Source organism: Lactuca serriola, chromosome 8 (genome assembly GCF_051521515.1).
Source record: "Lactuca serriola cultivar US96UC23 chromosome 8, Lser_US96UC23_V15, whole genome shotgun sequence".
In the NCBI taxonomy this organism is placed as follows: domain Eukaryota; kingdom Viridiplantae; phylum Streptophyta; class Magnoliopsida; order Asterales; family Asteraceae; genus Lactuca; species Lactuca serriola.
In genome coordinates, this window is record NC_136415.1 from 75,381,423 (window position 1) to 75,404,064 (window position 22,642).

The window sequence follows — 22,642 nt, forward strand, 5'->3', positions numbered from 1 at the left end:
ATAATCAAGTATGTTGCTACAATTGGTAAGAAAATAAAAGTTCATTACCATTATGAGCAAGGAAAATGAAATTACATTGCTATTATGGGTAATGAAATGAAACTACATTGGTATTAAAGGTAAAAGTAAATTACATCTATTTGTAAATAGTTAAAGTCCATTACTATTTCCTACAATTACTATCTTGTAATTATAATACCTTTCACCTTTATTTCAGGATGTTTCAAAAATATTTCCAGGCTAATTCTAGATACTGAAGCTTGTCCAAATAGGGATGGGAGAAATTTTGCAATTTTCATCAACATAAAAAAAGATCCAGCAAAAATAATGCAAAATCCTTATATATCCTTCTATTCCAACAAAAAAAAACCATAGAAGAAACACAACCTAAGAAAAAAATGCTACTAAAAGTTGGTTTTGACTTTATGAAAAATAAATTGGTTTTGACTTGTTATTGGAGCTAAAAGAATAAAAACTAAATCGTCTTCGTGTAATATTAAATGGTAAAACTCTTATTAAATAAAGTCTCATTTATCGGTTTAGGAGAACCCATATATATGTATACACACAACCTTTTTTGTAAAAAGACGAAACTAACCCTTACTTTGGTGGCATATATTCGAAGGCACCAAAAAGACATGTAGGAAAATATGTATTTCCCACTTCAGACACCTTGTTTAACCAAAACCCACTACCTAAAAGTAAACATATAGCCAATAAATCAAAACCATCTTCCACTTTACCATCCAATATTATATCAAAAGATATATAAAAATCTAAATATTCACACCTTCCCCATGTATATACACAGAGGAACAATATGTGTGTGGATATACTTAAGAGTCAAGGCCCCTGACTGAGTCAATGGCGATTTGTAAGAAACATACAAACATGAAAAGTGATCATTTTAATGAAAAAAAATTAGCAATGGTGTATAAAGCAAAACCCACAAAACCATTTCAACAGAACCTTAATAACAAAAGTAAAATCTGATGAACACACTTAAAACCTGTCTTGATTCTTAATATGGAATATCAAAGTTGAACAAAGAACTACAAGTACAAGCAACAACAAGCAGTTAATTCTTACATAATCTAACCAAAGTCCCACCTCAAATTCCAATATGATGTCATGTAAATGTTGTCATAACATCATATGTTTAACCGTATTATAATCATATGCCTTCTTGCTACACCCAACAATCTCATCCCTTTAGATGAATTTAGTGAAAATCTTGTTACGATTATAGATTATAACTCGATAGAAAAAATACACATAACAGATGTCACCTGAGTGTCCTTGCCAAGAGATCCTGAAATAAATGTAAGTTTCATGAGGTATTGTTTGTCTAGCAGTGAGTACCCAATTATAGGAAATGATTACTCAAGCTCGCCTCATGTTAGATACAAGGTTTTTTAAGAGCATTGGCTGAAAGAAACTTTAATTCAGTGTGAGGTGCCACTGTTCCAAGAAAAAATTGAAATTATAGGACAGTGATTAAAAATAAGACTACATAAGCAACAAGAGTATATCAAACTATAAATACCCAACATTTGCATACTAAGGCCCAATCTGAAAGAAATATCTCTTGAATGCATGTTGATCTTTCATTCTTCACACTACGCACAACATGGTGATAGGCATCCCCAGAAATTTGTTGATTATCCAAAAGCACATCAGACCTTCAAAGTTTTTATTTCATTAGAATAGCAAAAGGGAAAACCTGATTTATAATCATAAAAGCGATTTCCTGGAATTTGATAGGAAGCAAAAGCCTATCTTTTTGGAAATTGGAACTTTCTCAAAGAAGATTTAAGTGAAGATGCGAAGAAGTAAGGTTGTACACATGCCAAAAACTTGTTATTTATTTAATACAAACCTCCTCTTATATGACAAACTAAAATAACGAATCTAGTCAATTTGCAGAAGCGGATATGAAGCAGATAATCAACATGCCAATCAGAAACGGTCCCTAAAATGTTGAATAAGACAAATAACTTAAAAGATTAAAAATACAGACACAAATAACCACGTCAACTAATTAGAAAACTCTAAATTATTGAAAAAATAAGATGAACCAATCTCTTCAATATCAAAAAATGATAACAACCAAAAAAAATTGAGAAATCAACTCTTAGGGTTTTGAGAGCGAGACAACAGACCAACCACAACCTGAAGAAAAAATAAAATACTCTGAATAAAACATACATAAAAACAAAAATCTTGAGGAACCCCAAAACAGTAAACTTAGTTAATTTTGCTACCGTTGAAGAAGCTCTAGATTAATCAATTCCCTTGCTCCAGTTTTGTTTGATTTAGTAATTGATCAGATGTTGTACTTTTATGAAGGTATAGAACATCAAACATCCAAACATCATTTCTAATTTCCTCCAGAATCCATATAAAAATTAAATCAACTAAATTAAAATCAAAACTACTAACCTGAATTTCTGTAACCCATTTTCTTCACCGTGAAAAAGAATAAGATTAGAGGATAAAGAACCCATTTTATCAAATCCAAATTGTGAAATATATTAAAAAAAAATTGAATCTAATATGTGGTAATACGATAAGTGGTGGCCTGTGTTAGGGTTTCGGGAGTAGGAGGGGAAAGGGATTAGAAAGAAATTATACATGAAGGAGAGTAACAACCAATCAAATCTCTTGTCGAAACGGAAAATGGAACAATAGAGAATGAGAGAAGAGAAGCGGTTGTGTATTGGGTAACATAAACAAAATCGCAGAAAGGGATTTAAACCAATTATCAACATTTTGGACCTTTATTGAAGCAGAGAGTTGAATCGCTTGCGTGAAGAATTTCCAACGATTATTTAAAGGTTGTTCATCACCTTTGCGAATAACCCATAACCATTCAACATCAGAGAAAAATGTGTCATGGTAGAATGTAGAAGAGAAGTAAGAACCATTACATGGTAACGTAAATTTGATGTTTCCCTAATATGAGATAAGAAGGGGAGACGTCGTCTCGAGGGGAATCATAGATAATTATATGGGAAGAAAATTCATATAAGAAGAGGGACAATTTCATAGTCCTTTGGGAAACATTAACAGTAAAGCGGTCATGAGATACGACACAGTGGAACATAGGCATTGTGAATCGACGTTGGTGTCCATAACATCGTTTCAGAAGGCAGTTGACGTGGCCTCCAATGAAGGATGTAAATTTGATGTTGGCGACACGAGAATAAAAAGGTTTTTATATATAGTAATGATATATATATATATATATATATATATATATATATATATATATATATATATATATAGGGTTATGTTATTTTGTTTTCACTATCTATTGTGTGCATGTATGATTGATTATGGACCAATCATTTTAGTTATTTTAAGAAAGTAATTAATACATATTACATGTTGAAGATATAATGGGTATTAATTACATCTTCAGCATTTAATATGTATTAATTACTTTCTTAAAATAACTAAAATGATTGGTCCAGAATCAATCATACATGCACACAATAGATAGTGAAAACTTTGAACCTAACTCTCTCTCTCTCTCTCTCTCTCTCTATATATATATATATATATATATACACACACACACTAGGCATTTACTTCATTTTTCATTTTTCATATATCATTAATTTAATTTACTTCATTTTTCATTTTCCAATATATCATTAATTTAGTTTCTACAAAGTAAATATATCATAATGATTATATTAATTTCAAATTTCAATTTCAATTTCTAATAAGTTACAATTTAAACCTTCGTATTTAACATTTTGTTATAATTAACCTATTTAGTAAACGAGTTTGACAACTAAATATGTATTAATTTATTTATTTTTTGCATGTTTATTTAAAAAAAATTCTCATAATTTTCATTTATTTCAAATTTCAAATACAAATAAACTTTCTGATTACTCCTTATTTTAACATTTTATTTTAATAAACCGGTATAAGATATAAATCTCAAACTTAATTTTATATAACAAATTAAAAAACTATTAGAAGATCATCATATTCCTACAAAGGGATATTCCCTTGGTTGTTCTTTTGGATGTGGACACGTGTTTGGTCTTTTTAGTTTGAACTTTGGAGTGGTGGATTTTCGATTGGCAACTCTCATTTTCGAAGTCTATGTTCACACAAAACTTCAGTCCATACTTATTTCCTTCCTAAAAGAAATGATATTTTTAGTTTCAAAATTTTAAATGTTTTTAAGTGAAACTGATATTTTAGTAGATTTGCAAATTATTGACATTTTAGTTTTAATACTAAAATCCATATGCAATAGAACATAAGATCAAATACTACGCCTAGAAGACAAGTGTAGCATCTTAATTTTGTAGACCTTAATATTATATATATTTGTAAAATATGAAGTCTAAGCAAGCGTGAAAAGAGTAAAGACTAGTACTTTTGCAACTAGAATGATATGACTTTGAAAATTAATATATGCTTGAAATAAATATACAATGTTATATAAACGCACATGTGTTTTCTAAATTCATACGGGTTAAACTTATGTAAATGATGTAACAAAATGTAAAGAAATGATTGGAAACATTTAAAGACGCTTCAAGACGTGTAAGGTTCATGAACTCACACCAAACTCACGTGAGATTAAAAACATGCTACATATTACATAATCTTGTTAAAATTGTGATTGTGATCTTAAGATCCTAATATCTAAAATTAATTTTAATTTCGATTTTAATAAAATCGACTTGGGGTAAGATCGTTAATAAAATCATAAGATCGTGTCTAAATATATTGTATCTGTAAAAATGCATCTTTAAATATTTAATTGTAAAAATATGCATCACATGTATTTTGTTAGTTTTCTTTGTGAACATCACATGTACATGCAATGTTTATGAAAATTTTTGAACATCTAATATCTTGTTAGTTTTCTATGTGCATACCAAAGGGGATTGTATCCCATCAGTATGAAATAATGGTGGAAATGTCTCTCAGTCACAAATTGAGGGTTCAAATCTCGTTAGAGATAAAATAAGTAATGCAGATAGTGTGTGTTAGCTGTTCTAAAATAATAATAAAAAGATCTAATGTGTTTTTAATAAATTTAAAAATGATTTTTTTTAATTGGAGAATTAATGTTTTTTTTAATTGGAGAATTAATGTTTTTTTTTTTAATTTCAAAGATTTGATCTTTTTAATAAATAATCAAAAATATAATTTTTTTAGAGTCAAAATTTTTGAATTTCTTAAACTTATTTTTTAGGAATTATTATTATTGTTTTATAAAATACAAATAAAATTAAATAAGATTTGTAAAATGATGATCATCCCGTTAATTAATGAAGCTTATCTAAAACAAAAATCAGGTATCTATGTGTGTATCTATATATCTCTATTTCTATCTCATACACCATGTCGGTTCTAACCCATATCATCTAAAACCACATCCAAATTTCTATTAAACTCTAACTCAATCATCACCAGAATCAGAAGGATGATTGCATTTGTATTTGTATTTGCATCCGATAAAGTTGGGAGGTCATGAAGGTGATTAATACTGATTACCTCGCTAATAAGCATGAACTTAAAATCCATTTTTCCATTTCCAAAATCTATTTGAGTTCAATTGTAAGTATAGATTGAGATCGGAAGGGTGGGGTTCTATCGATGACAACATTTTTAGGAAAGACCTAGCATTACAAGTGTTGTTTGCGAACCCTAAGGAGGGATGACTTTAGTGTTTCATGGGGTTTACTACTTCCAATAGACCCATTTTTCGTCGTCTTTTTAAGGGGAACGAGTGACGTTCACCTTAAGGGAGTTGATGTCATATTTGACACCATTTAGCGACTCTTTGAACTCTCTTGTGTTCTTGATACCTTCGAATCTGTTGAACGCAAAAATTGGTCATATGTTATCTTTCTTTCGTGAGATGTAAACATCCATAATTTTACTAAAACCCTAGAATTTTGAGGTGAGGACTCCATTAGGCGGTGCCACATGGTATGTTAGAGACGTAAAAAAGAAGTGATTTCTTTGGTTTCCCTTTTTACCGATTGTCTTCTTTGTCATATTTCCGACTATCCTTTAGCCACTTTATATCTGTTAGCACATCCTTTTTGGTGAAGTTGTAGATGTATACAAACGTCTATGTGTGTATGAAGCAAAACTCGAAAATCTTTCTTAATAGGTACTATAATGCGAGAAAAATATGACAAGTATTGGGGGAAGTTTAATGAACTTAATGATCATATATATATATTTTTGAGTTATGTTGGATCCTGCAATGAAATCATATTTTATTGGATATGGTTTAGAAATATGATTATGTATGACATAAAGAAGGAACATCCTATGTCAAGACAATATCCTGAAATCAAGGTGGGAGCTTGGAGTGAAAGGTTGACTAGAGATTCATAGATTGGGTGATTTGTTAAAAAGTACAAAAAAACGTTTCACTTTTATTTGTTATCTAAAAAACATGTAAACAGATATTATTTCATGTGATGAGAGTAATGAATTTTTAGGGGAATTTATATATGTGGATGAAAGTAACTCGGCTACAATTGAAGTTGAGTTAAAGATGTACCTAAACACACCCAAAATTGAGTTTACTACCATGTTTCACATACTAAGGTGATATAAACAAAATGTTATAAGGTTCCTTATTGTATCTTAGATGACCAAAGATAAATTATTTTTTCTAGTTATCTACTTTGTATTTTGTGTAGATGTTTTGGCAATACAAATATCTGTTGTGACATGTGACATGTGTTTATAACATAACAGGTGGTGGTGTATGTTGAGGTTTTGGTTTGCACATAAGATTGGTTGAGAAAGTTGAGGAAACAGTTATTGATGACGACAATGTCATAGGTAATAAGTTTATTAGTTTTTTGTTTTTTGGAAAGTATTATATGTTTATTTATTTATTTTTATTAGTAGTTTTTTTTTATCAGTGCATAGATTGATGAAGTGATTAGCAAACAAAAGGTTAAAGGAAAAGGAAAATGCGTACGGAGGATTACATTGCTACATTTGATACTTTCCTACTTCATTATATTTGTCTTTGATTTATCGAATGTTGATACACATCTTGTATTTTGGTTTTATCTTTTAAATTGGTTATGAATGGTAAAAAAAAACACTATATTATTGTGTTGTTATTTACATAAGTTTTGGCGCTACTGTTCACATCTAATATGTTCTTTTCTTATTCCATTTGTTTTTGGGCTATGTTCACTTTTGTTTTCTTCTTTGTGCATTAAATCAGATTGTGTTCTATAAGTAACACCACAATCATGAAATTGATATTCGATTTGGAAGGAACATAACAGGTGACCTCAACATGAAATAACAAGCTAATATGGGGTTCTACTTTAATTTATTTGTAAACTTTATTTTTCTTTTGCATTGAATAATCAGGTTCACCTTGGTCTTAGAACCCAAAATTCCGAATTGATCTCATATCCAAACAGATACCAAATACCATTATACGGTTCAGAATTTAATCGAAATATCTAACTCGGATATAAGTTGTCCCACAACTTAAACTTCATAAATTTACCGAAGTTGAGATTTATTTATTACATAATAAGTCTAATAATTTGGTTTTTCAACGTTAGAATGTAAAATTGATGTCATCAATGTCCTACCCTTAAACATTATAAATAAGCCCACCCATCAGCCCATCACTCTTAGATGAGCCTAACACTTGTGTACATGACAACAATATGAAATTCCAAAATAGTGGACATTGAAAATACAGAATTTGGTCCAATATATTTGATGGGTGCAAAATGTTATGCAGTTAGGCAGACCCAATATTTCAAATAGACCCAAACTTTAGGTAACTAATGAAATTATCTTAAAATAGTATATGGAATTATACCACTCACCAACATAAATTATTATTTAAAACTAAAATTAATGTTAAAGAATATTAATTACCTCACCTAACCAAATTCCTCATTTTTAGGTTGTGTTTGGCGCGCTATGGCTAGCTTATTTTTCGAGTTTTTTTTAAGTTGTCATGTTTGGCAAACTAAAAAGTAGCTTATAAACTATTTTTTTTTTTTTTAAAAAGCTACTTATATTAGTTTTTTTTTTTTAATTTTTGAAATATACTCTTTAATTAATTATAAAAGCACATTCTTTTAAATGTCCTTTTATGTCATTCATATTTTTCAGCTAGTTTTATCAAACGTCATTTTTTTATCAGCTAGTTTTTCAGCTATTAGCTAGATTTTTATTTAACAACTAGTTTTTCAGCTATTAGTTAGTTTTTAAGCTAACAGCTAGTACGCCAAACATAACCTTAAGCTGCTAAAGCTAAATCCATCATCACATATATCCTCAAATTTCCCCTTTGCAACTTTCATCTAAAATTTTCATCAAAAAGTATTATTTAACACACCGTTTATTATTTTAATGCCACATTAACTCTTATTGTTGAAATCTTCACATCTAACGATCAAATTTTCTAGCCCCTAATCATGAGTGTTACAAATTATTAGGAACCTAAAGGGTTATTAGTGGTAACAAAGTTTTATGAGGAATTGATTCATTGCTTCACAAATCCATATGAATCCCACACACAAAGAATACCAACCCAATTTCCTTATACCACTACTATAAGTATAATCTAATAACAGATTTTCCCATTTGGCATAGAATACAAAGATATCCAATCTAGCCTTTTTATTTTTTTATTTTTATTTTTTATTTATTTATTTATTTATTTTGTTTCTAGAACCCCATCAAATTTACCATGTTTTGATGACAAATACTTTATCCACCATTTTCTCCACTCCATAACCCTTAAATGTTAATAGAGAAAAATATTCATTTAGGATTGGTTTAACCTCCAGTCATATTAATTATCATCTTCATATCTTTTCGCATCCCTTTATGTGACACCCATAGCTCTAACAATTTCAATGGTAGGACATATCTGTTATATCACTGAGAAAACACTTCTTTTGCGTTTAGCGTTTAAGGAAGCAAACGTATTCGATTGTTTATTTTTCTTAATATTACATTTTAATTCCAAGGTGTAAAGTAAATGTAAACTTAACATCAAGGTTAATAATTATTATTTATTATAACATGGAACCACCAGGTGTTTAATTTGAAATTGCAATCTGACCCGTCTTACTTGGTCCATGGTATGAGGTCAGAACCGAAGGCTGGACCTCAATTAGGATTGGGACCATAGGCTAGCCATAATGGACCTTGCCTAAACCACGTATTCCAATGATGCCAAAGTTGAAGATATAAGGAACATTTATGGTTTTTACCAAGATTCCAACCATTTTAAAAATAGTCTTCGTAATTGTATTTGTCACATATATTAACTATAAAAAGATAAAATAAAAAACAGAAAAAAAAAGTTGACCTTACCACACCTAATCCATTCTTTTGAAATTCATCTTTTAACTTCATTTTTTTATGACATGGTACTTATATCGTTTATTTAGTCACCAAAGAATACACTCCAAAGTAGTGATGCATAAAACCAAGCACCAGATCGAGCTTTAATTCGGTTATTATCGACCATGGACCTAAAACCAAGGTACGACAACTGGTTAAAGCAAAACCAGTCTCGGGCCTTAATGACATGTGGCCCAAAAATTTGCTAACCACCTCTAAAATTGTCTTTTTTTAAACTAAAATAATAAATTTATAAAAAGTTGTTTACCGGAGTCAAATAAAATTGCTTACCACACCGGGTGTAGGTGCCACACAACAAAAAAAAATCAAAAAAAGGTTAATGACATAAAAACTCTTAAGGTCGAAATAAATGTATAAATTTACCTTTAGGAGATTTTAGTTTCACTAAAACCCGATGTTTGCAACCTTTTTTTTTGTTTTTTTTTTTTTCAATTTTATCCTTTTGTGTATTTCCTGGTTCTTACGTTTGGTGAAAATGTTTGGTTTTACTTTTTTTTTTTTTTGTTCATAAACACACTTAAGTTTGGTTTTATGGTTCATTAAAACTTGTAAGTTTGATAGAAATGTTCAGTTTTACCTGGTAATTTTGCAAAAACAGAAAATTGAAAACATTTGGTTTTAATGAACCTAAAATTCGTGAATCTACAAATTATTGTCAAACTTAAAAGATTTTTATGTCATTATCCTTTTAAATAATAGTATACTTTGACCATTTCAACATACGGATAAAGACATAAAATCCCTTAAGTTTGACATAAATATGCATATTTACCTCATTTTAGGTTCATAAAACCGGATGTTTACAAAAAAAAAAAAAAAAATCAGTTTTACCATTGTTGCATATTTACCCGTTAAAAACCGAATATTTAAGTCAATAAACCAAAAAACCAAAATTAAAGGCTTTTATTCTAACATCCCCCTCTGGCACGTATCACAATATTGTCCGCTTTGGGCCACTCGGCACAAGGACTTCCCAGGGGGGTCACCCATCCTGGTACTACTCCCACCCGAGCACGCTTAACTGCAGAGTTCTTATGGGATCTGCTGCCCCCACGGCTTTAAAACGCGTTGTGACAAGGAAGGTATCCACACCCCTTTATAAGGAAATGTTTCGTTCTCCTTCCAAGCCGATGTGGGATTAGATCTAACCCACTTTCACCCCCCATTATAGGGTTCGACGTCCTCGTCGAACACATCGACCCGTGCCCTAGCTCTGATACCAATTGTAACAATGCAAATTTTCAAACAAATTTTTCATTTTAAAAATATATTTATTTCCATTCAAAACAAGGCATAAATAGTTTAAGTATTCTGTCAAATACAAATAATCAAAATCCCAAGATCATAAAAGCATTCTTCAGTGTGTATCGATCACGCCGACGCCTTCCCACGGTCCTCGCTAGTACCTGAAATACATGCACAACAACTGTAAGCATAAATGCTTAGTGAGTTCCCCAATATACAACTTACGCACATATGCCTTTCCAGGCCCTGACCTTCCGGTCCATGTGTCTCAGGGGACTTCCGTCCCTGCTGGGTAAACCTTCCGGTCCTACCCACGCCGACCTTCCGGTCCATCACACAACATATCGCCTTCCGGCCCATAACATATTGCCTTCCGGCCCATAATATAATCGCCTTCCGGCCCATAGCATACATAACACATATAACAAATAACTTACCACATATATCATACATATCACATATCATATCCGACCTTCCGGTCACACAGTCAAACCCTTCCGGGTACAGTATAGTGAGAAGACTCACCTCGTGAATGCTGAAAGCTAGCAAATCCTGAAATCACTCGTGCACAATCCGACGAGCTACAAACCCCCCTATAACATCACATATCCCTCGTTAACACTTATATCTTCTAAGTGTGACTATCCCTAAGAAGTCAGACTTAGGTCAACTCTGGTCAACGGTCAACGGTCAACGGTCAACGGTCAACTCGACCGAACTCGGCGAGTGCCATGGCGACTCGGCGAGTCTAGACGTCCTCCCCAACTTCCCCTGATGTTCCCTTTCTACTCGTCGAGTATCCCTCTTGGCTCGACGAGATCCTCGTGGAAGAATCGCGGGGCCACCCCGACTCCACTCGCCGAGTCTGAAGAACAGCTCGACGAGTTCCAATCAATCTCCAAGCTACTCGCCGAGTCTGTTCATCGGACTCGGCGAGTCCACGCCATGCAGTCGATCAAACTGCTTCCTGAGATAAGTTTTGTCCTGAAATACACAAGCATGGGACCTTCTGGACCTCTAAAGGTCCTAATACAGGGTTATAGTCGATTGGGTAACAAGGTAATAATCCATCTAATCACCAAATGGGTTCCATAAACCCTAGATCCATGCACACATCAAAATAACAGAAATGATCCGAAATGTTACCTGAATAACGCACCCTCTGCGTCCCCAAACCTCAGAACTCGAATCCCTTGCAGTTCCTTTAGCCAAACTCTTCTCCTCCTTGCACCACAACTTCTTCAAGTCACCAATGGCCTTCAATCTTGCTCTAGATGCCCACAACCGCTTAGGGTTCTTCTCAATCGACTAAAAGACGAACAATGACGGCATATAATGCGTTATATACGACCCAAACCTGAACGGTTAGGGTTTTCGCTAAACAGCGTCGACTCGCCGAGTCCATATCTGGACTCGTCGAGTCCAGTCGCGATCCCGTGACCAAGTCTGCGATCCTACTCGGCGAGTCTAGGCTCCAACTCGCCGAGTCCCCTCTTAAATCACCCCAAAAACATAATTTAATAATACCTGAGATTCCGGGCTGTTACATTTATGGACCTAAAAAAAGGTAAAGTCGAACATTTATGTTAAACGTAAGGCTTTAATGAACCAGAAATACAAAAAGTGGTAAAAGTGAAAAAAAAGTAGCGAACATCCGGTTTTAATGAACCTAAAATCCGAAAAAGGGTAAATATGTATATTTTTACCAAACTTAAGAGTTTTTATGTTATTATCCTTTCATAATAATATATGTTGACTCTTCAAAAATACTTTTCCCCTGTAAAAAAAATTAACTTTTTTTTTTGTGTCATCTTCGAAAAATTCATGGGTTCATCTTTTTTTGGATGGACCAGTTAGATCTACTCTGACCATGTGAATATAAATTGGATTTGGTTTTCAAAATATGATTTCAAATAGTTCAAACATTGAAATTCAATTCCAAGCAATAGCGTTATAATTCACTTGAACTGAATTTTATTATTCAGTTTTCAGGATTTAATACATTCCATAAAATATATATAACTTTAACATCAATAAACCTGATTTTACTATTCAGTTTTCAAGATTCAATACATTCCATAAAATATATATAACTTTAACATTAATAAAGTTCAAAACCACAACTTATCCTTACAATATCATCTTAGTGAACTAAAATAAAAGGAAAAAAACTAACAATTACTTGTGAATTATATATATATATATATATATATATATATATATATATATATATATATATATATATAAAACAAATAATTATTATTTAGTTCTTAGTTTAGAAGGCAAAAGAATACTAGAGATCAAGAGTTTAAGAGATTAGAACAAGAATACCACATAATTCATTTGGTTAGCCTAGACTTAATCATGTTTAACCTAGCTTTCTATTTGATTGCGTGTTTTTATTCTGTAACTATGGGCTAACAACCTTTAACTTTTGTTTAGATTAGATGATACATTGTACTATGTATTAGTTTCTCTTTTTGTGGATTATTGAAGTTGGTTTAGCTTGTGTTTGATAATTCACTATCTAGTATGTTAAAAGTTTCAATATTTATTGCTTATCATTCAAGTTTTATGTAGTTAGATGACCACTTTGATTGCATAAATTTGTTTACTTGGTTGTTTATGAATCTTAAATTATTATAGTTAGTGACTGACCAAATCCTAGATTGGATGATAAAGATAGTTTGTTTAACTGTGCTGGAGAGCATTATTTGACCATAATATATGTTTTGGTTATTTGTCTTGTTCATAGATAATTAATACTTAGATTTATCATTCATAGCCGAAAATCTTCATACTCAATAAAGTGTCCCACGTGTGCAAGACCATTGTCTAGAAGTGCATGAAATGGTGAAAACATTAAGAGACCGGACCAAGACTTCCAAGACATTTAAATTGGTAGTCAAATGAAATTAATCAATTTATAGAAATTAAACATAGGAAAAATGGTGATTCAAAGCTAAACGGAAGTATCTTTATTATCTTGATTTAAAATTGTTAATAGTTGTTTGATTAGTTTTAAAGTATTTACTAATTAATTTAAGTTAATCTGAACTTGCAAAATCAGATAACCCCCCCCCCCCCAATAAATCTTTCGTTGTTTTTCTTAGTTTAACTTTTAGTCCTTATTTTCTTAATTATAATATTTTTCTCTGTGATCGGCTCCTTACTTACTCTACTTTACTACTACGCGACTCGGTACACTGTCTTTTTGTGTTTTAGCTAAGTCGAATAATTAGCATTATAAATTTAAAGCTTTTTGGTATATATATATAATAAAACACATCAAAGTTTTTGACTTCGTTGTCGGGGAACAATTTATTTTAGTTTTAATTTAATTTTTGTTGGTTACTCGATCCTTTTATGGGATAAAAAAGCTACAAAAAGTTAATCTTCTTCTTCATTTTAATTTTCTGTTTAATTAGTGTTCACGACATGACAAACCACTCGCCACAACGTGAAAAATGAACGATTCCAATTTTTATTTATTTTGTTTTTGTTCCTTTTTATGTGCTTTCTTTGTTTTGTTTTAGTAGTACATGGTGAAAACTAGACAAGCAAGAGATAGGGTACGGACCAGAATTTGAATCTGAGGGCGAAGTTGGAAGCAAGATATAAGGCATGGGGTACATCACGAGAATGACCATGGAAGAGTACAATAGGCGGATGCGTAATGAAAATTGGTCGGGTCTCGTACCACCAGAAATTCCATCCGCGACAAACTTTGAGCTCAAGGGACATATCCTCATTATGCTCAAAGATATTCCATTATATGAGAAGGATCATGAGGATTCCTACAGACACATTGACGAGGTGTTTGACATTGCAAACTACTTCAATGTCCCGCATGTTACAAGAGATGCGGTGCTACTAAGGATGCTTTTAGTGATGTTTACAAGAGCAGCAATGGATTGGTTAAAGTCACTTTCACCTGGAGCAATCATGACATGGACCAACCTTCGAAATGAATTCATCAAAAACTTCATCCCTCATTCAAAGCTAGCCAAACTAAAGAAGAACATCCAAAATTTCCAACAACTAGATGGGGAAGCATGGGAATGTTACAAGGGATTACTTTGCAATTATCCACAACATGTTCTAAACATGCAACAAAAGATATCCACCTTCTACAATGGAATCAATGTGTACACTCGCCAGCTCCTTGAATCTCAAGGACCAATGACTAAGAAAGATCTAAAAACCAACAAGGCTTTAATAGAAGAGTTTGCCAATCACTCAAGAGAATTGCACAATCCTCGAGATGATGTGACAAGAGGAAAAGAAAATAGAGATGTATCTTTGGAAGGCTTAGCGGTGGTGATGGAAAAAATCAACAATATGGATAGGAGGATCACCAAGATGGGACAATCCATTCACATGATACAAGTTGGGTGTGAAAATTGTCACATGCCATATTTAACCACTTGAGAAAAAACCCGATCTCGAATCACTACTAGCTAGGTTTACGGAAGCTAGTGAGAAAAGGCATAATGCTACTGATCTAACATTGAGAAATCAACAAGCCTCCATATCAAATATAGAGACTCAAGTTGGACAATTATCAAAACTAGTCCAAGAACATATACTTCATAGTAATTCCGAATTGATACTAAAACCACATGTAATGGCGATATCTAATGAAAAAAAACTATTTTTGAGCCTCTAGTTATCCTCGAAGCAGCCACGAAACTTCCCGATCAACAACCAAAAGAAGTGAAAGAAGAAATGAAAAACACCTCTGCCTAGTTTTCACGACGTGTCGGGTATGATGTCACGTTGTGGCCCTTATAGGAAAGTTATAAAACTTCTCCTATTAAGCCATATTAGCCGCCAATTCCTTATCCATCACTAGCAAAAAAAAATCCGGTTGAGCATGAGCACAAAAGGTTTATTGAGCAAGTGAAAGGAATCGTGATAAGCACGCCATTTATTGAGGCAACTGCAAAAATGACAAAATACGCAAAAAATTCTTAAAGACCTTATTAATACTCGACAGGAATTAGAAAAGGTGTCTAAGGTTGTTATAAATGAAAAATGTTCACCGGTTGTTACGGAAGGGATACCAACCAAGATGGGAGATCCAAGACGCCTCCCTTTTCCGTTTGAGTTTGGCAATGCAACAAATACATATGCTTTGGCCGATTATGAACCTAGCATCAACTTGATGCCATTTTTATTCTACCAAACCCTAAGTTTACCAGAATTAAAGAACACAAGAATGGCAGTCCATATGGTGGACTGATCAGTTACTTATCCTCGTAGCATTATTGAAGACTTATTGGTGAAATTTGGAAAATTATTTTTTCCAATTGATTTTGTTGTTTTAGACATGAAAGAAGATGAAGAGGTACCGATCATTCTAGGAAGTCTGCTACTCAACACTCCAAGAGCTTTAATCGACATTCTTGAGTCTAAACTTACACTATGAGTGGGGAATGAAGAAATAAAATTTGGAGTTGATAAAAAGTCTAAAAATTCACAAGCAATCGAAGATGAAATATTTTTAATGGACGGGTTGATGAGAAAATTGTTGAAGATCATGAAGATGAACAAGAATAAAAAAGGGAAAGTGTTAATGAGCTTGAAGAATTAGAGAAGATGATGGAAAAAGTGTTGATAGCCTTGGACAAACCTTTTCCAAAGGCAGAGGAATCAAGGAAAGAAGTTAAAGTTAGCAACCCTAGATCATCAATTCCTATGGTCTTTGAAGTTTTTGCCTTTAAAAAACCTAAAGCTCATGTCGAGGAGGCAAGTGAAGATGAAGAATCTAATGATGAAGTGGAAGAAGTGAAAATGCAAGACACCGATAGAGATAAAAAGAAGGACGAAGTGGCTATACAAAGTAAAGGAGTCATACAAAAGCACATTCCAAGCGACAACCTAAGGAACAAGGAGAATTTACAGAAAGCGTACAAGAGAAGGGTTGTAACATACAAGCAAAAAAGGCTTGAACTAAAGGAGAACAAGGAGATTCAGCTCCCAATTAACCAACACAACGTAGAGCGGGAAGGAGCCCAAATCATGAATCCTACAAAAGAAGCACTTCTAGGAGGCAAACTGTTGAAAATTGAATTGACACTCAGCAACTAAAAGGTGTGTTGAAATACCAAAGACTTGTTTTGATTGTTGCGGTAGAGCTTTTTTTTTATCAGTTACGAAGACTTTGAAGATCATATTGAAGACTTGGAATACCGGAGTGAAGGATGTTGACCCAAAGAAAAGCATTTTTTGTCTTTTGTATGTAGAAGTGTCAGAAAAGTAATGTTCACGCTTTTTGACATTGCGTGTTAGATGAGTTCTGTCAGTCCAAGCCTAGCAAGCATGGCCGCCTGACTTACGTGTATTTTATTGTTTATCATGTACTCTGTTTTTCTGTAAATAGATCATCATGTTGATCGATCTAAGCACCACTTCCCATAGTTTCATTGTATTACTCTTTGTTGAATACAAGTATTCATTATCTTAATTATCTCTTGCTTATGTTGTTAATAATTTACTAACTTGTATTTGAATGCAAACCTTGTTACGATTCAACTAAGTATTATTACTTGCTTATGTTTACTAATTAATCTTGTTGCTATATATATATATATATATATATATATATATATATATATATATATATATATATATATATATATATATATATATATATCTTTTTATCATTCCGCATATTTCTTCATTGTTGAGCTTATCAAAAGATCCATTGAGAGTAACTTACATTTCCACAAATCTATCTAAAGTTCTTCTCTCAACAATTGGTATCAGAGCCATAGTGGTTTCTTTTTAATTTTCCTTAAAAAAACAAAGCTCATTTTAAAGAAAATCTCTGATTTAAAAGGATTTATATACCGCTTAGGTCGTATTTTTCAAAATCTAAGGAAATATGACACAAGCTTACTCTCTAAATATATCTAACAGTGTTGGAGGTTCTAATCGACCTCCTATACTTGTTGCAAGTGAATATCATCAGTGGTCTCAATGTATGGAAATATATTTAAGAAGACTTGGTAAGGAAGTTTAGATATCTGTGGAAAAAGGACCACATGTACCTGTCCTTACTCCTATTGTCACCGATTAAACTCAAACAAACTTGGAGGCGGTCAAGCTGCCATGACTAGACCTAACAACGATGACATTTAAAAAATGGAGAAAGATGAAATTGCTTTCTGTGAAATCTCGTGTAGAGTTCCTCTTGACAGTTTTGATCTTATTATTAATTGTAAATTAGCAAAAGAATTTTGGGATGTTTTTAAAAATATTTATGAAGGAACATAGCAAACTCAAGAAAAGAAGTTGACCACTACCCTGAACGAGTTCAATAGTTTCAAAGCTCTTCCTAGTGAAAGTCTTGATGATTCTTCCAAAATATTCAACCTTATCGTTACCAAAATCTCAAGTGTAAGTATCACTCAAAGTGATCATGAAACAATTCTACAATTCCTAAATGGCTTAGGAAAGCAATGGACCATGGCAAAGATGATATTTTAAAATGACAAAAAAATCAAAACTCTATCATTGTACAAGCTCTACGGTGAACTACAAGCTCAAGAGTCTACGATGATGAAAGATTGCATGGATCTAGGTGGACCACTTGCCTTGGTTGCCCACTCATCGCAGTCGGCCAACCGATCTCCTCAGTATCATCATACCAAACCCCATATGATGACACACTACAGTCATATGAACCAGAGACACAACAGGATGATAAATAAGCCTTTCAACATACATTAGCTCTTGTTAGCCAACAGTTCGACAAACTCCATCTACCCAACTACCGTAAAAATTAGCAGTTCACTAGACCTCCTTTTAACTATAGTTACAGTCCCCAAAACAATTCTCATCAACACTATCCTAAAACCTCCATATATCCCATAAATCCACCATATCAACCTCAGTCTCAAAATACACCCTTGATGCTCACCAACTCCACTGAGGCATCAAAAGAAGACAAATCTTCTGACACTGTAGATGGCACCGAAGAGAAGAAAGAAGGATTTATCATATGCCATAACTGTCACAAGGAAAATCACTTTCAAGAGAATGTAAATCTAATGTTATGAAAGACAAAACATTTTATCTTAGAATGGCTCAAGAAGATAAAGACAAGGAAAGGGTTGAGAAAGAATTTGTAGCACAAGTAAGGAGAGACCATCAAGTATGGTCTTCGGGAGATGAAGATGAAGACAATGACAAAAAGAGGAAATGAGGCAAGCTGTGTCTCATTGCAAAGAAAAAGGAGAAAACCGAAAAGCTGAAGAAAAACTACTACTTTATGGAAAAGAAGGGAACATTAACATCGTTGAACATGTAAAATTTATGATCCAGTCAAGCAATTATATCATGCATGACTGTCAACCACATCTATAGAAACTTACTCAAACGTGTGCTGACGTATTTTCAGATTATAACAAAGCCTTAGATAAAAAGAACATAATGCCCTAAGAGCTATATCACTTAAGCGGAAGACTAGAAGACAAGAAGCTTAAGGTCACTATGTTAGAAGTAGACTTGAAACTAGAAAAAGATGCTAGGTTGGTTAGTGAAGCTCAGTTAGATGTTGCTTTCAATCAACGGGATTTCGCCCGAGCTGAAATTGTACACCTAAACAAATTAATAGAAAATCTCTTTAATGAAACTGAAGCAATTGAAAATCTCGTCAATAATGGGTCTGTAGACAATACTTATAATTAGGGATAGTCAAATGGATACAATACCTGAGAGAAATCTCCACCTCGGTTTAATGTTGAACATCCGTATGTCCCACCTGATAGGACCTTTCATTTCGCAATCAATGACAAGACCTACCCTGAAGACATTCAATGTCATTTTGGAAAAATTCGTGTGCTAAGCAAATACTGTGTCATTGAGGAGATTATCCCAGAAGCATCAGGACTCTCTGATAATATTCATTCCATACCAGTCATTGGAACGATATATCCTGGATCAAGATCTGACGTGGACAACGAAATCATTTTAGAAGGACCAAACATGTCCCCAAAATCCCATGTTGACGAAGAGATAATCTTAGAAGGACCTGACTTACCTCCCAAATCAAATGTCCCCAAAAAAGTGAGTATTGCACCATTAAAATTGAAGCTCTTCTTCAAGTAGTAAGAACAAACAAGTTTGAGATAAGATAATGCTCTAAATGTCAAGATCTCTATAGTTCTTATGACTCTTCTCCTAGACCCATACCGAAGTCCAAACTTTTTAAAAGCAAAAGACCTAAACTGAACAGATCTGATATTTTGTCACCAAAATATGAAGCAAAGCAAGCCTTAAAAGTTGAAATCAAATCTCGTATTAAGAAAAGGAAAGATGAGTCGAATATCAAGGTTACTGAAAACAAAAGGTCACCATTTTCAAAGAAAGTATTTTCAAAAGACTCTACGGTTAGCAAACCTTTTCAAAATAACTATGTGTAATTTTTATTGACAAATCTAACTCTTCGCAGAAGTTAAACCAAGAACAAAAAAATCAAAAGTCCCAACAGGTCACCACGTCCCAAAAGATCTCAAACATGTGAACCCAAACTAGTCAAGAATAAAAACACTGCAGTTGCTATTCCTCTGAACAAAAACTCAAGTCAGTCAAAATTGATGATACCGCACCTGTCAATCAGAAGGACAAAGAAAAGTCTGAATTGAAACAAAACCTAAAGAAACATATCGATTATGTTTCTAAATCCAAACCTATGCAAAAAAATTGTGGATAAATGAAAAGAAACTCACTTTTACTTCGTATCCTAAAAAGGATTTGGAAGAAAAAGGAGATAAAGAACAACACATCGTCCAAAGTCACAACAAAACCACACACTGCATATGTTAAAAATACGTATTATGTTTTTGCAGGCCCCAAAAAAGTTTGGGTACCCAAATTAACTAACTAATACTACAAGCAATGTGTTAGGAGGATCATGAAATAGAATGGTTAATCGATAACGCCTGCTCCTTGCACATGAAATGAAGGTTGGAATACCTTCGTGACTTTAAGGCTGTCACACATGGTGGTCATGTAACTTTTGGAAACGGTGCAAATGGAACCATTCGAGGATATGGTGTTCTAACAAATGGAAACTTTTCAATTCAAAGGGTTGCCTATGTTAAAGGGTTAAAGCACAATCTCATTAGTGTTGGGAAACTCTATAACGCTGGTCATCATGTTGAATTCGATGATGAATATAACTACATCATGATGAAAAATAGACCAGGATGTCTAATCAAATCAAAAGCTGCTGGAACAATGTTCCCATTAGACATATCTTTGGTCATTGGTAAACCACAATTGTGTTTTTTTTATCAAAAGCAGTCTCTGAGGTTAGTTGGCTCTGACATAGGAAACTTGTTCACCTCAGCTTTCGGTATATCAACAAACTGGTTACTGAAGATATGGCGCGAGGATTGCCTCTCCTCAAAATTGATAGTGACACTTTATGTCGTGCTTGTGAGTGTAGAAAGCAAACAAAAGGAATTCATCTTTTGATATATGATTCATCCATCGCTGAACCTTTGGAGTTACTTCATATCAATCTCTGTGGTCCATCAACTATGGCAAGATTACATCATAAGAAGAACATTCTGGTCATAGTCGATGATTACACTCATTTCAATTGGGTGTTTTTCTTAAGACTTAAATTAGAGACACCACAGACACTGATTAACTTCATCAAGAAAATTGAGTTACAAATCAAGCTTCCCATTCCAAAGATTCGAAATGACAACAAAACAAAATTTAAAAATCGATTGCTCAATGAATTACTAGTATCAAACAGAATCATTCATAACTTTTTTTTTTCACCCTAGACACCGCAACAAAATAGCATGGTTGAAAGAAGGAACATAACTCTTGTAGAAGCTGCCAGACCAATGCTGAACTTCACAAACATGCCTCTCTATTTTTAGGCAGAAGTTGTTTCAACAACATGCTTTGTTCAAAACACCAACATCATCAACAAATGCCTCAACAAGACTCCATATGAAGGTTTGAAAAATCGTTAAAATGTTCGTTTCTTTCATATTTGTGGTTGCATGTGTTTTGTGGTCAATAACAAGGAGCACTTTAGCAAAGTTGCACCCAAATCAGACAAAGGTATATTTTTGGGATACTCTACAAACAAAGTGGCATACAGAGTTTTGACCCGAAGAACAAGAATTATAGAAGAAAGCTTTGACATGAAATTCGATGATTTCTATGTCCATAAGACTTCTCCTCTCAATGAAACCAATTTATCATGGAGAATGAAATTCCAATCCAGTCTGGACCTCCCAACATCATAGAAGTCAAATATGATACACTCTTCGATCCCCCAGAAACTAAAAGACTATCTAAAATCCTAGTCTCTCCTTTGCACAAATACAACATACCGAAGACTCTAGAACATCAGCAAAGTTGCACCCAAATACAACATACCTAGTCTCTCCTTCCAATCTTGAATTAATCACAACCATCAAGGCTCCAATCAAAGATGAAGCAATTCCAGTTGTCAATTCCAATTGATCAAGGAACTCTGAAGAATTTGAAGAATCATAAGAAGATAGTGAAGATATAGAAACCGGTAAAGTTCCCAAAGTTCCTGTAATTCCTAATGCTTCATACCACGGGGAACAATCAAATTCACAGGGGGAACTAGGGGTGTGTATGGGGCGGTTTGATTCGGTTATTGGTCAAAACCGAACCATAACCGTTACAATTGGTTAATGTATTTCGATAACCATTGGGTAGTGGTTAATATTGGTTTTGGTTAACGGTTTTAATCGGTTAATGGCTATGGTTAATGGTTAATATCGGTTAACCAAAATGGTCCAAGATGACATCAAAATAAACATAGTATTCTATAAAATTGAATAACACAAAGTCTTTCATTATAAAAAGCGAATAATTGTGTATGTATAACTGTAGTATCGATAGAAGATTACTTATCATATCATTATAGAAGATTACTTATCATATCTAACTCCAAATAATTAACCTT